This window comes from Phalacrocorax carbo, chromosome 8 (assembly GCF_963921805.1).
Source record: "Phalacrocorax carbo chromosome 8, bPhaCar2.1, whole genome shotgun sequence".
Lineage (NCBI taxonomy): Eukaryota > Metazoa > Chordata > Aves > Suliformes > Phalacrocoracidae > Phalacrocorax > Phalacrocorax carbo.
The window spans coordinates 6158671-6174690 of NC_087520.1; the positions used below are offsets into that span (position 1 = coordinate 6158671).

At 43.1% G+C, this 16020-nt stretch overlaps 1 protein-coding gene across 2 annotated transcripts in view; it reads left to right on the plus strand.

Annotated features, from left to right (window-relative positions):
- The first annotated feature begins 8340 nt into the window (after positions 1-8340).
- Positions 8341-16020, plus strand: part of CNOT6 (CCR4-NOT transcription complex subunit 6) — a 32682-nt gene continuing 25002 nt past the window's right edge. The window contains exon 1 of one of the 2 annotated variants that reach the window (XM_064458415.1): positions 8341-8497. The gene's annotated coding sequence lies outside the window, so the exon portion shown is untranslated. Of the gene's footprint in view, positions 8498-10251; positions 10578-16020 lie in introns of those variants that run through there. The other variant, XM_064458417.1, reaches the window with a different exon arrangement.

The window sequence follows — 16020 nt, forward strand, 5'->3', positions numbered from 1 at the left end:
CATAGTTACACATAAGATCTTACAGGAGAAAAAGAATGGAAAAAAACTTCTGGGCACTTTTATCCTTCTCAGTGTGTGCAGAGGCTTTAGTGTTTGCAAGTCTTTACATCTGCTTCTTTTGCAACATGTCACTGGTGCTACTGGTCCACAGTGCCTCTTGTCCAAGACCCTCAAAACACCTCAACAACTAATTTATCAAGCACACTCTTTTACAAAGGCTACAGGAACTAACCCCTCACATACAATGTTGTATAGCCAAGACGCAAACTTCGAACAGCAATCCAGTGCAGAACACGTTACCGATTTGTCTCAAAGAGCCGATGCGCTCAGCTGGGCTGGCAGAGATCACACGTTGAACATGTACAAACAATAAATTTGGAAGGACATTACCTTTTCCAAGCACATATATGAAAATAAAGCATGGCTAAATTTAACTAATAAATTAATCAGATACAATATTTTGATAAACTGCAACAGACGGTTTGATTGCAGCAGAGATTTGATCAGTAACTTCCCTGGCCATCCCAAGCCTGTTGCAGTTGGCTCTGAAGGCAAACCTCCACTAGGCTGGTTTGGAAGTGATCATTTCTATAAGGACATTTACCCCAGTTTTATCTGCAACCATTTCTGTACAGCCAGCGTGCTGCAGCAGTAACTACCAAGGACTAAAAAGGCCAATCCAGCATTGGTGTGAAGTAGAAAGGCAAAAGGTATTCGGAGAAAAAGCAAAAGGGGAAATAAGTTAACGGCAATTCAGGCTTTACAAAATTGTTTCAAGGGCTCTTCTCTTACTTTCCATCTGCCATAAAGAGAAGAAAGAAACAATCTATGGTGAAATAAAAATGAGAAAAGGAAGACAGCACCATGTGTGCTAAACCCATTTTTTTCAAAACCTCGATGGCATTTCTCTGCCACAGCACTCCACATCTCTCCGTAGGCTTGAGCCAGCGAGCGGATGCTGGGTTACTTCACTCTCATAGCATGAACTCGTACTCCTTGCTATTCTCAATCTGTCACATTCAACAATCACATGCGAAAATGACTCAAGCTGCCAGTTGTCTGCGTGTTGTGCTCGTTGAGCATTTGCCAGTTCCTCAGGAGTAGGCTTGATATTGAAAGCCACACTTTTCGGGAACGTAATTTAGCCTGAGACTGTTGCATTAGGCGCAAACATTTTGATTTTTATCCTGCAACTTTTTGTCCTTTTTTTAATCCTGCAGCCCAACATTCTGCACACAGAGGAAACAACAGCAGGTCAGATCGGTGGCTCATTCAACCTGGCATTTCACCCTGAATAAAGGTATTTATTAAAAGTGCCTAATATTTTGGAAGGAGTGGAAAAACCCTTAATGCACCACACTAATCACCAGCTGTAAATGTTGGACAAATTTTCTTCCTGTCACCTGCAGTGATCACCTGAGAAGCAGGCAATGATTTTCATCTTTTTCTGAGCAAATGCCATTTTGTGGTGCAGCCTTTTAACCAGCACAGCTACAGACACTGAGTCAACCCCCTCCCCTTTGCAGCAGTCAACACCCTGCATTTGTTCAGCTCACTGAAGTCTCCCAGTGCTTGGAAACAAACCTCTTCCAGTTTCATAATCTCAGCTCCAATGCCTGCCTTCAAAGCCTTCAAAAAGAGATTACTGCCCCAAGGATGCGTACTGTAGCCTCCACTGACTATAGGGGCAGCCTGCGGTGAGCAGCTCACAGGCACGTACAATACATGCCCGCAGTTATTTAGGTGAATCCTACCCCAGGGTGTCCCAGAGCAATGGACCCAGCTCTGCAGCTGGGAAGCGATCTAACGTGCAGTGCCACGAGAAGCTGCTGAGTTTCAGTATTTAATTATTTTGGCTGTGTTGGTGTTTTGCCCAACACTGTGTTCTTCCCGCTCCCGGCCAACCTGGTGTCCTAAGGAAAGTATTTTGTTGATTCAGATAACATAGAAATATCCACACCTTATTAGCTACACTTATGCAGTTATTTTGTGGGGGTTTTTTGTAACTAACAAGGAAAAAAAGAATATTAACATCTATAATAGCCTTACGATTAAAGTGTACTTTATAAAATCAGTGGAGTTTTTTTTCCCTCCTAGAGAATGTCCTTAGCCAAAATTCTTCAGATAAATAATGATCTCCTATACAAAACGTTCCGCAATGAGGACATTTAACATCTTGGAGACGTGTAACAGGTAGCAAAAGTAAGACTATGTGTAACTGTAACTGCAAATCATATGAAGTCACTTACTGTTACATGAGTACAATTTGTGCCTAAGGTTTGATGCAAGAAATTAGAAAATTAGAGAGATTGATCCTAAAAGCTTCATGCAACCATTTTATTGTTATTCAAAGTAATTAAACTGAGTTACTAATTTACAAAAAGTAAACAATAAATCACTTATTCTGTCTCTCAAATATCAAAAGTAGGGTCACGGTAATGATAAATGAAGTTTGTGACGTCTTCTAATAATGTGGCAAATGAACTTCACATTCACGAAGCCTCCATAACTTCCCCCCATTACATAGAAAGCTGTCTGAAAGCATACGGTTTGTGTAAAGACTGTATATACCATATGCACGTATCACTTCACTTGCCACTGAAACAGTTGTGTCATGGGTGGAATGTGGCAACTCTACCCACACACAGTAATGTGATACAACAGATGAAGATAGTGGAAAGCCGTGAAACTGCATGGAGAAATTTAAGTAGATTGAGTTCATCTCTACTTCAATGGGAATTAGATCAGGCCCCAAATGAGAATTTATGCATGACAGCTGGATTAACATATATATTTCCTGAAAGATAGTACCTTTATAAGCTGAAGAGTTCCATAGTGTCACACTGGAGCATTAGTTCATTTTTTATTAAGAGCGAAACCATCATTTTTTAATTCATGGTAATTTCCTCCAGGACATAGGTCTCCTTAGTTATCTCTTTTGAGTCCTGATCCTACTTAATTCACAAGGTATGAGACTGCAGCAGGGACAGCTTAGTGTATGTTTGAGTTATAGTCTTCATATATTCTGGTTCATGAGTAGGAAACTGTGCAAGCGTAAGAGACCCAATTAAGTTAAAAGTTCAGCAGTCTTCCATTTCAGTGAACTATCAGGCATCAAATGATCACAGTATTATCGTATTTTCTTACACAAGAAAAACTGCACACCCTCTTTTTTTAAAACCATGCCCAAGTGGCAGTACCCTGCCTGTCTGATCCACGGTGTGAAATCCTGGCACTCCTGAAGGCTGGAGCTTCCTAGCAGTTGTATGAAACTAAATCAGACATGCAGTGCCACGGTAGGGGGAAGCTTTACAGTGCAGGAGCACAGATGGGATCAGCTTGCAAGTAAATATGTTTCTGTTGCTAGAGAAAAGCATAGAAAGCAACAATGAATAAAGATTAAAAATAAGATGCTGACAGAAGAAGGGAAAAAACCCGCCAAAAGGGGTACAAAGAGAAGAGGAGATGGTAGAAACGACCAAAGAGCTGGATGGGTAGTTAGAGCAGCTGGCTTTCCACTAATGAGAATCTTTCCGTCTTACATCGATAATGCCATTATTTGGCATTTAACCTCTCAGTTGTGACTTCATAACTGGGCATGCAAGTATTTCATAGCAATTTTCACTATTCACTCGCACACATAAAAGTTCTTCCTGTGAAAGGCAAAAAGCCTTGTGCTCCTTCTGCGGTGCTTTGAATGCAACCAAGAGCTCTGCCCATGTAATGAATGCACCCAGGTCACACCTTTTACTTCTTTCTTATCATTAACTTAGTTTTAATATGAAAAGATGGCCATCTTCTTGGAGAAAGGTAACCAAGAGTTGCAGAGGTGATTCTAGAGTCAAAAATTTGTAAGAATCAGCCTGTACCTAAAAAATGACAATGAGGAAAACAATATCATGGCTCATACTTCCAGCTTCCTAGTGGTGTTCAGATTTTAATATTTGATCAGGACGAGTAAGAATTATGGTACTCTTAGATCTGTTAGTTCACTGCTACAGCATAGCACAAATGCACACACTAGAAAATATTACTGTCTAAACGCTCCGTAGACTTGCAAGGTTAAAGTAGAGAACAAGATTCAGCACATATTTTAAACTGTTACAGTCCCGGTAACAGAACAAACATCTAAGTGATTATAACAGTAATTATAAACATGGCATAAGCATCTCAGGTGGTGGCAGATCAAAGTATTGCTATCCATAACTGGCAAAAAGGAGTCAGAAATTCTTGTCTCACTATGGAAGTCTTCATACTTCATGCACGTATTTCTAGAAAGAAAGCTTTTGATCATATTCAACTTTTTAAATACTTAGAACTTTTTCGTGTAACAATGCGTATTAAAGTAATGCTAAGGCTGCAAAGCCCTTACCTACAAATTGTGCCACCCCAGGATTAAAATTCCTTCATTCAGCTCTGTTGTGGATATGCATGAGGGGAGTTTTCAATTATCTTTTTATATACAAGCCTTCTGGAAACCACTGAACTCCATTCCATGCAGAGGAAAGCAGGAATATTAATTGTCTCAATGCTTTTTGTATAGGGCTTTCACTGTAGTTTTAATGGTCAATAAACATCAAAGATTTATCTTTACTATCCAACTGTGACAGAAGATGCTCTTACATTCACTTGGTAGATGGAGAACAGGCCATAAAACTTAAGGCTGAAATCATTAAGCATGCAGTGATTTTAGATGTACAATATGAGTGCTCCAAGCCCTCATTTTTCAGAGTACCTGTCATTTTAGGAATGTCCCATGTTCAGAGCAGTGATCCCACTGATCTCAACAGTCATGGAAGCTACCCTGCAGTTCAGATTCTCGTCTCTCTACCTGGATATATTGAAAATGTAAACCATAATTAAGCTCTGCCCTCCTGTTTGGGATCCCTCTCCTCCTCCCCGTTACTCCTTTCTTCCTCATTATCTCCCCTGCTTTGCCGTAACTGTGCTCTCCTCCCCTGCTTCATTTCTTGCCTCCAGTTACAGTGGGGTTTTTTTTTTCACATTTCCTGGGCACAGAAAGTAGGGGGGCGGAGAGCACTGAGCCTTTCCTTGTTCACCTCTTCTGTAACCCCAGACACAAGAGCTTTCACAAGCCACGAGAGCTCTGTACCTCTTCTCTCTCAGGATGGGTGACTGATGCCTCTTCAGCTCACCCATCATGTATGAGCCATGCAGGATGAAGGATGTATCTTGTACTACAAAGAATTTACAAGTCAAACAAGCCTCTACTGTACAACTGTATATAGATATTTCAAAAAGCATAGCTTCACCAAATTTAGCAATTTAAACAAAGCAAAAAGTACCCTAGCTCAGCCACACCGACAACCCTCTACCACAAGTTTCACATCCCTCTGTCAGTGCACAGAGGTAACAGGACGTCAAAACAGCTGTATGTGTTGGTAAGGTGGACCAAGCAGCACTCCCCGAGGCCTCCCAGGCACACTCCCCAGCTCCTGCCTTGGGTGTGTGCATGAAGAAGGGAGATGGCAGAGGTGCTAAGAGTTTTTAAACTACTCACAGAAATACTTCTGGCTCCAGGTATATGGTCAGAAAGGTTGTAGGACATTGACCTTTGTGTTGTGGGACACATAGTTGTGTGTCACAAGCAAGGTCTGACCCAACTGAAGCCTAATTCCACAGCACAAAAGGGTATTTTTGTTTTAGGGCTAATGAATGAAAACTTAAGCTCAGAGTATGGCAAATTTAATGTTGTGTTAAAAAAAAAGGGGACTAATTTCTGCTCTAATCTGATTGTCTTTAATAGTACTGTCCCAAACTCAGGACAACGGCACTCCATGCAAAAACAGCAGCTCCTGAGACGCATGGAAACTCTCACGGGCAGGCAAAAGATTAATGGGAAGGGCTCTCTTTTGATTGATGAATCTGTGACCTTGAGCAACAAGAGCACTTGCATGAAGTATATCTGCCATGCGAGACAGACAAAATGAAAGAGCCTCATATTACACTCTCAGATCTCATTAAGCACCCGGACCAGAAACACCGATACTGGCACTGGCCATCTGCTCCAGTGTTTGCCTGGTTACAGGTCTGATAACACTTACAGGGAGCAAAAGTTAATCATACGTACAGATGAGCAACAGCACTTCTGCACAGGAAATTCAGTGGAGCATAACAGTTTCTAAAAAAATCCCCCACATACCTGTTTTTACTTGATTCTGTCGTTTCAAACTGCAGAGGCAAGCTAGCATTTCAAAGGAAAATAGTTGACATAAAAGGCCATAACTTTAGACTCTTCAAATATTGTTGGCTTTTTTGTAAATAACCTGTAAAATTATCAGAAAGTTAATTAACTTGAAATCTGTCAAATTGTTGGGATCCCCTGTTCGTTTATACAACGGGCAAAAATACAGAATTATTTTTTAATTGCTTTCAAATTATTTCCTGTAATGCTCTTTCTGCTTATCTCAGTTATTTGAGAATTACTAGTATTTTCTGCTATTTGTTCTCCACTTGCAGCAATGAAGGCCCTCGCCAGTAGACCTTTCCAAGTCTACTGTAATATTACCCCAGCATCCATCCCCGAGGAATGAAGCTTCCCTGCAAGCGTTTTTTGAGAGACTTATGATCAGCTGAATTTTCTTTGCTGAGCAGCAATTCCTGGAAAATCCTGCAACGTATTCAAAGACTTTCCTACTGCTTTTGGAGAATTAGCTCTGGGCAAAATGATATAGTCTACTGAGGCTATATCTCACCTAGAAAGTATTAACTGAAGAATGTGCGGGACAGCTGGTTATCGGAAAAAAAAAAAGACACACAGCACAGGAGCATGACATGTAGAGCTACTCGAGTTAGTTCTGAATGACTGTCAGCTCTCCAGAGCCAGCCAAGCCCGGGAAGCAGATCCGGCCCTTCTGCCAGAGCCTGTGCTGCATCCCATAACGGAGCTAGCTCAGATATCTCTAGCACAGGACTGCGCCATGCGGCGAGGAGATACTTTATCATCTGAGAGCATTTCAGATACGTGATACAACAAGGCTGAACAGAAATCTGAAGGATAGCAGGATTATTTCCAACAAAGTGCCAAAGGGCTGAGCCTTTCAATGGAGGACGTTCTGTGCTCAGCTTTGGTACGCAGCGCGCCAGAGTCACCTTTTTCAAAGCGCTGCTCTCGGTGGTCGTTGATGGTGTTGCTCAGAAGCACGACCAGGTATCCTCCTTTAAATTATGTTGAAAGAGAATGCCTTGTTGCACAACAGCGTGAGTGGTATCTATTTCCAGCTACATATCCAGTTATACCTAAGCAGATGAGGCTTCGATTCTTTTTTAGCTTTCCCAGTTCAGACACAGGGTTGTGTATCTGGGATAACGTTTTGCTTCTTTACTATTCCTGTCGATGAGGTGGTGCATACCAAGCACACGTTTGTTGCTCCATCACCAATGCTTGAACATTTTAATACTATGAAAATCAGAGGAAATCCTTCATTTGGAATTTATTATTTACGGGTTTGACCAGTATTACACCACGGATAGCACTTCCCATCACTTCACCAAGCATCTCTCATCTTGCTGTAAAGCCTTGTTGCACAGGGGCAGAAATAACCAACACTTAAGAACATCCTTTATTTTTCCAAATATCTCGGTATACGCCCATTAATCGGTTCAAGGGAGAAAACGATGTGAGCCGTAACCTGAGTCTCACAAAGGCAATGCTAGTGGCCATTTCATGGTGCACGCTGTTTGTGCAAAGGTCACAGCAAAGGGTCTAGGGGCACTCTTTTGCTATTAAAGACACAAACATATAAAAGATATCCTCTTTCCTAAAAAGCATCCAGCACACCATCCACATTTTGTCTGAGCACATCTACTGCAAGTATTTGAGTTCCTGATTCAGACTTTTGCAGAATTTAAAAGTTCTTCTTCAAACAAGTGACTATTTTAGTTAGGCTTCCTGGGCTCCTACTAGAAACCATCGCCCTGCGACGTAACATTTACCCCGGTTTCGTGTTTTACGATACAGCGGACGGGTTACTTTCACGCACTTTCCTGCCTCCCCCTTCCTCCTCTCCCCCCCCGCCCCGATTCCTACGGAGGTACCCCAAAACAGCCCCCCAAACGCCTTCCCCCACCTTTTATCACTCCCACGGCCCCCCCACCCCTTCCCCAGCCCCTCCGTGCCCCCCACTCGCGGGTAGCCCCCGATCTCTCCCCAGCCTCCCGCCACGCCGGGCTGCCCCCCGCGGCCGCGGAGCGTGCGTGGGGTGCGGACGGCCTGGGCAGGCGGGGCGGAGGGAGAGGAGGAGGAGGAGGAGGAGGAGGAGGAGGAGGGAGAGGAGAAGGAGGAGGAGGAGGAGGAGGGACGGCCCGCCCGCAGCCGCCGCCGCCGCCAGCGCCGCCATGATGCTTGTTTGCTTTCAATGAGTGTGAGGAGGAGGCGGGGGGGAGCTGCTCTCCCGTCCGGCCCGCGGCAGGAAACAAAGAGCCAGGCAGGCGGCGGAGCGAGGGCGGCGGGGGGACGGGGATGCTGCAGCCACAGGTAGGGGCGGCCCCGGCCGCGGGGGGCGTCCGCGGCGCCTCGCCTGGAGGGGGGGCTCTCGCTCAGGGGGGGCAGCACTTGGCGGGGGGGTGCTGTGGGGGAGGGGAGCGGCGTTATGAGGGGGAGGGGGAGGGGGGAGTCTCCCTCAGAGTTTGGCCGGGGTGGGCCCGCTCCCCCCCTCCGCTGTGTGGTTTGGGGGTGTCATGGAGGGGGCGAGGCCCCTCTGGGCGGGAGGGGGGAACGGCGGAGGAAGCGCTGGGGCCCGGGCGGTTGCTGCTGCGGGGACGCCCCGGGGAGGCTCCGCGCCCCGGGGAGCGGGTGGGAAATGCCCGGTATCGCGGCGGGGAGCGGGGGGGGCGCCGCCGCCGGGGACTTGGTAAACACCCACCGGCGTACGGAGGGAGCCGGGCCGGGCGGCGCCGCGCGGGGAGCCCGGCTTCATTTGCATCGGGAAGGCAATTAAGAGAAATTAGTATAATGGCATCTGGAAGCCTGAAGGGTTTTTTTGTTTGTTTTTTGGTGTTATTTTTTCCTCCCCCCCCTCACTGTGCAATTGAGTTTAAAATAATTAAACAAAGGCAGAGGGAAATGACATCAATGTGGTAATTGCCCGTCCACCCTCAGCGCACGGCTTCCCCGTGCCTCTGCCTCCCCGGGGGCCGACTGGCCTCGCAGGGAGCGCACCGAGGGCGGGCGGCGCTGCCTGTCAGCGGAGCGCCTCTCCCGCTCCGGGGGTGTGGGGGGGCTGCCGGCACCTCCCCGCCCCGCCGGTAGCGGGGGCCGAGGCCTCACCGCCGCCGCCGCCGCCGGGGCCCGGAGCGGCCCTTGCTCGTTCCGGCGGAGGGAAACGGCGAGGCAGGCGCGGGGAGTGATTGCCAACCCCGGCGGCCAATGGGGGAGCGGGGGAGGCGGGCCGAGCGGCGGCACGTGAGGCCGCGGGACAGACGCATGCAGGGATAAACAGAGGGGAAGGGGGGGGCGCAGGGAAACCCGGCCCCTTCGGGCCTGCCGGCAGCGATTGCTGCTTAATTGAGCTAATTAGGAGGGGATTTTTTTCTTGTGTTCGGTCGACTCGGGCAGGCGTACGGGACTGCGAACCTGAAGTGGGTGCGACACTCGTGCAGCGTGTGCGCCCGTCGGGCCCGGAGCGGGGGGCGGCGGCTCCAGGGGCTGCCAGGGCAGCTCATGTACCGGTTTGCAGGGAATTTTAAGCCTGGGATCAGGCAAGGCTTTCGAAGAGTATGTGTCTATACACCTGTCTGTATCTTGATACACGTATATATTGTAAGCACGTATTTTATTGGCAGTTTTTCCACAGACATTAAAAATTAATACTAAACCTACTTTGCTTTGTGTAATACAAGAAATATATTCAGAACAAATAGAGTAAAACGGGGTTTGTTGTTTGTTGGTTTTTTGTAATACAGATATCTGTGTTTCCACAAATACACAGAAAATTGTACTACTGAAAATACAACTTCACTGATGGGTATTCACTTTGTAACTGGAGTTGCAGATCTTCTGGTTTTTCGTTTGATTTCTGGGGCTTATTTTCTTAATCTAGATTTCACCACAGTGGGTCACTAATTCAAAATTCAAGGGATTAAGAAATACCTGTGGTATTTGTCTGGCTTAAATACAAAGATGTGCAAGTGTTGACTGGTAATTGTATTGTATCTTGCATTTTTTTTTCATTCTAGAGCAGGTCTCGTAATTGGGAATTTATCAACATTTCCACTGGGGTAATTTTACAGGATTATCCGCCCTCTGTTCTTCCTGCTGGTTCATCTGGACTCTGTGGAGTTTGCTGCTAGCAATGAAGCCTTCTGTGGGGGTTTATTCATGCTATTACTGAAATGGAGCCCTTCGCATTTGGATTAACTCTTTGTTCACTTTTCACCTGAATCGCTTGGATCAGTCCATTTATATAAAGGATACTACTATGCATCTCTTTTCTGTTTGCGTTTTGAAGTTGAACTCTGAATACAGTCTCGATGTGTTCAGGCTATTCACTTTGCCTGAATTTTAGAGGAAGAACTGAAATATAAAGATAGATGAGACTGTAATACTGCATGGGCAGGTAAATACTTTTGACGTTTTACATATGAAGACTTGAAAACATGTTGCAAAGGGTTGCAAATTGACTGAGCATGGTACCTTCCAAGGCAAAATTAAGATCAGGCTGTACTAGGTATTAGGAAGACATTCTTCTAAGCAAGTACAGTGTTCATGATGGGGAAACCACTGTGTTTAAAATGGGGTCAAATGCTCCCAAGATTGAGCAAACTAAACATTTTTTCCCAACAGATGAACAAAAGCATCTATTTTTTTAAAGAGTGGCAGTGTAAATAAAAATGGTCCTGTTAATCTATCACCAAAAAGCTAAGTATTTTTGTTTGTAGTGCAGTGTGCCGCCTTATCTGGATTACCACTGTGCCCAGGAAGCTGTGTGGTGAACCAGAATTCCTCCTTCCAGTTGTGCAGCACCTGCTACAGCAGGCAGTCCCTGTTGCAGAGGCCCTGGTTCTGTTTGCTATCAGAATATTGAGGTTTAAATATTACCTGGTTTTGTCGTGTAATTTTGGCTGAACACGTGTATGTGCAGTTTGTAATGCTACATCCCTGGCCCAAGTGGAGCCACATTAAGTGAAGATTATACCCAGACAGTAACTTTATGAACGAAGATGCCTTTCAATCTGCAGAATTGAGAGACTATGCTAATATTGGCAGTTATTCCCATAGGTTTTTTTGCTAGGAGAAATGTATAGTATTCAATGGTTCCAGTTGCATATGATGAGCTTTTAAAAACTACCACTGACCTTAAAACCCTACAAGAACAACCTCAACAGACCCTACCTCTAGATTTTAGTCCTATTGCTCCAGACACAGATTGATCCTTGCCCCATTGTATACAATGTATCTGGGTTTTTGTAATCCATATATTGAGATTTTACACTGGTTTCAGTGTCAAAATACTTCACTGACATTACTGACTTAATTCTAAATTTAGGCTTCTTCGTGGTGTGATTTTGAAAGCTTTATACATGAATTGCTCAAATTGAGTCACTGCAGGGTTTCATCTGTTTTGTATTCCTTGTTCAGTGCTGGTGCTTCACACTTGGAAGTGTGATTATTGTACAGTATCCTGCAAGATTATTAGCATTGTATTAAGTGACATAATTTATGTTCCTACATTGAAATTGGGTTGTAGAAGCCCACTCAGCAGGGAAGCTTGGCATAAGCTTGGGGGCCTGCGCGCAGATTTCTACATTGAGTGATTTCTGCAGTTGAAGTCTTAAAGAGTTTACAAATGCTTGGGCAGGCCCCATAGAAGAAGCTGTTTAAATGCTTAACGTGTGCTTTTGAGCTTACTAATTACACTTCCAAGATGGTGCTTATTTGAAAAAAAAAATTAAAAATTGGCAACAACTCAATTTTCTCTTTTGTAAGACTGCAACATGAATCCTTCTGTTAATGCCTCAGAGGGCTTTTTTTAATCAGGGAAGGACTAGGAGCAGAAAATATATACATAGTTGTTTACTTTAAAACTAAAATACTTGCTGTTTATGTTCCAACTTATGCTATAAAGGAGCTCTGCAGGAGGATTTTTTTTTGTTTGTTTTAGACTGGGAAGGCTGTTAGGTGTGTTATGGAGGCTGCCACCTAGATGTGATCACAGCCTGGATATTTTGATGGCTCTCTTGTCTTAGTTCATGTTCCTGATACGCAACCTTTATTTTGCAAGTTAAGCGGCTTCCTATGTTAAGCCTCTCCTAAAGGTGTTCTATCATTTTATAATACCAGTATCTCCAAGGCCTCCTTCAGGTCCTTGAACTCCCCCCTTTCCTTAGCTAGGCAGCAGTTTCAGGCTGAAGACTGGGGGTTTCTAGAACATGCTGAAGCAATCAGTGATAACTCATATGTCCTTAGGGTCCAGCATCTTGCCATAGTTAGGAGACCATGAAGTATACCATCATTTAGCATACTACATGTTACAAATAATCTGTCCAGCTTTACTGCTTGAACTATTTTGGAGTATACTGATAAGTGAGGTGCAGATCCTGCAAGTTGATGTGACTTAAATGGTGCTCCACAAAAGTATCTCTCTGCATATATCAGTTTGCAGAGTCAGGGATCAGAAAAAAAAAAAAAAAGCTTTAAGCAGTGGCTGTGCTTCAGAGACAGATCCTTTCATGTGCTTTTTGGAACAAAACCTGCATTGAACCAAATCCTACAAAGACAGGAAGGCTTGAAACTAAGGTAAAACACAAATAGGTTTGAGTGAGCACCGTCTGGTGTATATCAACCTGTCAGAACAAGGAGACAGCATCATAGTGGCTAAGTAATAAAATGTATTAAGATGTTTTATGCCAAACTGACCATTCACACTTTTTAATATTCTTTTAAAGAAGTTTTAACAGCTGTCCACCCAACAGGAGAGATTTGCCTGACAAAGCCAAGGTCCTGTGGACTAAGAGGAGTTTCGGGGCTGCCTTAATCACAGTTCATCTGTAAACAGAATACTTTCAGGAATGAGAGGTTTTAGGAACAGGTGATCTGTGTGAAGAATAATTAAAAGTAGGAGGGAATCCTTGCTTTGCTGAGGAACATCATGAAAGATCTACCTCTGGAGATTTGAGAACTGCAAGTACAGTAATTGTCAGTCATGGCATAGATGTTCTCTGTGTAGGGAGCAATGGGCTAGATCACCCCATGGTTTCTTCTAGTATAGTATGCGAGGACTTTTCTCCTGGGACAGAACTTGGAAAGCTGCTCCTTTGGTTGTTCATTAACTCCACATAATCTATGTCAGTATGACAGTCATTGGAGTAATGCTGAAACCAACCAGTGACGTGGCTGGAGTGGTAATACTCTTTTTTTGTCTTCTTAAAAACCACTAACAGTAAATCCCACTTTCTGAGCTGGGTATCATTGTTGGTTTTCAGCATTGTCTCAGAAACAGCTGCATCAACACAACAGAGGGAGGTGATGAAGTAGAATATGGAGACAGGAAAGAAATCTCCAGTTGGCTTTGCTGCACAAGAACATGGTTGTGGAACAACATTCTCAGGCTTGTTGTTTTAATTTGAAGTAAAAACAATATATGAATAGCCTGGTTGCTTCTATCAGGATGTGACCAGATGGGCAGAGCATGAACTGTGTGAATGAGTTCTGTAATATACTGAACTTTAGTCAGTTTAGCAACTCTAATGTTAACAAGCATTTAAATATTCAGAAATTGTTTTTCAGGAAGGCAAAGATTTTTGGATTTAGATACTGACATCTCTTGTCAAGGTCTCATTCATATCTATAGCAGGAATGCTGAAAATGAGCTCATGTCCAAGCTTCGTTTGAAATAGTTAGGTTATCTCTTGATTTCTAAGCTCTATTGCAAGGCTAAGAAAGAGAATGTTTCGTGCGGTGACTTCACCCACAAAACAACAGATGTGGTAAGTATTCTGCAGATGCGTAAAGGAAAATGTGGTAAGGAACATTGTGGTATAAATGCCAGTATTTAGAATAGCTTACTGAGTTGGACCAAGATAAGAAATTGTGCAGTAGTTACTCTAAACAAGAATTAATGTTCAATGTATCATGAAGAATCATAACTAAGTTGTGAAATATGATTGTCTGCACACAATCCATGGAGTGAGAGTTGGTATATATTAACATTTTGGAGCGTCAGATCATTCTCATTAGCTTTCTGAAGCTGTTTGTAGATGAAGCTTTTAAGCCTTGGCCTTACTGCCTGCCTGCATTTTTAAAACCCGAAGCTAAATGTTTTAAGACAGAACTCTTCCTTTTAAAGTTGATCTTTTAGGTTCCATCTTATTTGTACAGTAGGTAATTATGTAATGTAAGTAAATTCTTAAAGTAATTAGTGAACCAGACTGATCTTTTAACATGTTGGCATTTCAGAATACACTAAAATAGAAAATGCAAGAATCTGAACGTTGTGTAGTACTCATTAGCTAGCCAAAGTGTTTCTAGGGATACCAGTTAAAGGTCAGCCTTTGCTTTGCAATTTGGTTTTGCGTTAATGTTTGTTTTGTATAGAGCAGCCTTTTACTATAGGCATAATTACATGCAATTGCTAATAATTAAGAACTGTTTTAATCATCTGGACTATGTCTATGCTAAGCTGAGAACATTTGGACATAGTATTTCTAATCATTAGATGTTGTGCAGGGTAAGGGGTGGGAATTTGAGTTCTTTATCATGAGTAAGATAAAATAGATCTATCTTGTAGGTCTATCTAGATGATGGAGCAGTCAAGGACCTCTGTGCTGAATTGTGCCTTTTATATTCTGACCATTTTAGAGTTCTTTTTTGGATCCAGACTGGTCTTTATAACAACTGAACATGGAAGTGAAAATTGCTTCTTTGTGCTAGAGAAGCTGTGGTAAAAAAGATTTTCATGCCTTCCAGGGTTTAGGGGGTTACATGTACACCATTAAAATATTGGGCTGCAGGTTGCTCATCTGATAGGAAATTGTGACTGCAAATGGCGTGGAGGGGCAGCAGGTTGGGCAGGAGGAGAAGTAGACATTTGGAAAATGGCAGCCTCCCTACCCCTGCCACTGATCTGGTAACTAGCCAGTTTTCATTTCTATAAACAAGTAGTTAAGAAGGACAAAGAAACTTTAATTAAATTTGAAATACCTGCAGGTCAAAACGTAATAATATGGTCGTCTTAAAAATATGAATTCATTGATTTTTTTGGACAAAATTTAAAGCCTGATCTAGTTGATGCTATATAGCTCTATAATCTAATCAAGTCTTCATGATTTGAAAACAGCAAATATATCCTTTGATGTTTATGGCCCAGCTGATCTGAACCGGGTTGCTTTTGCTTTTCTTAAGTTTCAGGAGGGTTATGTCTCATTTTAGTCAGCTTTGGCTAGATTAAGGGTTTTGCAGAACTTTTATAGCTTTATAGATTTTCTTGAAAGAATGTTAAAGCATCTGTCAACTTGAGTTTTCTGTAGTAGAACTTTTATATGCAAAATCAAATAACTCATCTGATTAGTCATATTCCAGATATACTCACATGAACTAATGTGCGTTGACTTAATCAGTATCTTGTATTTATTACTATATAGTTTTAATGCATGTTCACATCCCACTGCATTATCTAATTCTGAAAAAGGAAGAATAACTTGAGGTTTGGTATTGGCAGTCATGTAAAATTCTAGTTTTAGAAGTCCTCAAAATATGATGAGGAAGCATTACTTCCCTGATGAAGCCATTAAATCTTAATATGCTAACAGCCACTAAAATGTGATCCTACCAAGTGAAAAAGCACTTGGAATGAATCAATTGACTTTGTGTTCACTCAACAGCATTTTAATTTTTTTTAATTTAGATTATTCCAACATTAAGCTATAAATTGGGTTAAAGGGATCTTGACACTTTCCCACACATTACAGCTGAGTCTCTTGGGGGTGGGGGAGTGTTTCAGGAGTCATTCCTGTGCTGCTCCAGTTCTGCCTCTGCATGCAGCTGTTACGTGCCATCCCTCC